Source organism: Bos taurus, chromosome 11 (assembly GCF_002263795.3).
Source record: "Bos taurus isolate L1 Dominette 01449 registration number 42190680 breed Hereford chromosome 11, ARS-UCD2.0, whole genome shotgun sequence".
Classification (NCBI taxonomy): Eukaryota; Metazoa; Chordata; class Mammalia; order Artiodactyla; family Bovidae; genus Bos; species Bos taurus.
In genome coordinates this window covers 92,024,913-92,025,879 of record NC_037338.1, presented here as the reverse complement: position 1 = coordinate 92,025,879, position 967 = coordinate 92,024,913, and the positions used below count along the sequence as shown (strand labels likewise).

The window sequence follows — 967 nt, the reverse complement described above, 5'->3', positions numbered from 1 at the left end:
AGTCACACCCCACCCCTTCCACCAACACCCCTGCACTGCCTGGCAGATCCTCCTCACCTCCAGCATCAACTTCAGTGTTACTCACCTGGGAAGCCCGGCCCAGGCGCCCTAAGTCCGGGCTCTGTGCGTCTCCTCTGCGGGTGTCTGTGGCATCTGTGCTGCCTTATGCTGCAGCTCCTTCTCTGCCTCTTCCCTCTTGTCTTCCTCCTTCTCTCATTACTGCTGCCACTACTGTTAGGATTCCATTTATGAACTGAATGGAATCAGTTGTCTTTTCCCTGGTGGCTCAGAGGATAAAGTGTCTGCCTGCTATGCAGGAGACCCGGGTTCGATCCCTGGGTTGGGAAGATCCCCTGGAGAAGGAAATGGCAACCCACTCCAGTACTCCTCCCTGGAGAATCCCATGGACAGAGGAGCCTGGTGGGCTGCAGTCTACGGGGTCGCAGAGTCAGACACAACTGAGCGATTTCACTTCACTTCACTTCATGAACTGAATCATCCCTGCCTATGAGAAAGCATATCCGAGGCCCCTGGGAAATTTGGAGTGAAGAGGAAAGTCGGATGGCAAGACAGAAATGAAGGAGGCCTGTAGATGGTACCATCTAGGTAGGGCGTGGAGCAACTCTAGCCACAGCCACTAGAAGGCGATGCCAACCCACCTGCTGCTGCTGCTGCTACTGTTACTACCATCACTATTGTTGCTCCTGTTACCATGACTGTTACTACTGCTGGTACTAATATTACTGTTGCTGCTACTACTGTTACTACTGCTGCTGCTTCTATTACTGCTGCTGTTGCTAAGTTGCATCAGTCGTGTCTGACTCTGTGCGATCCCATAGACGGCAGCCCACCAGGCTCCCCCATCCCTGGGATTCTCCAGGCAAGAACACTGGAGTGGGTTGCCATTTCCTTCTCCAATGCATGAAAGTGAAAAGTGAAGGTGAAGTCGCTCAGTCATATCTGACTC

The 967-nt window shown here is 52.8% G+C and overlaps 1 non-coding gene across 1 annotated transcript; it reads left to right on the top strand.

Moving 5' to 3' along the window:
• Window positions 1–275: 275 nt before the first annotated feature.
• Window positions 276–347, top strand: TRNAS-GCU (transfer RNA serine (anticodon GCU)). Its single transcript has one exon. It is a non-coding gene; the product is annotated as a tRNA-Ser (tRNA).
• Window positions 348–967: the final 620 nt, after the last annotated feature.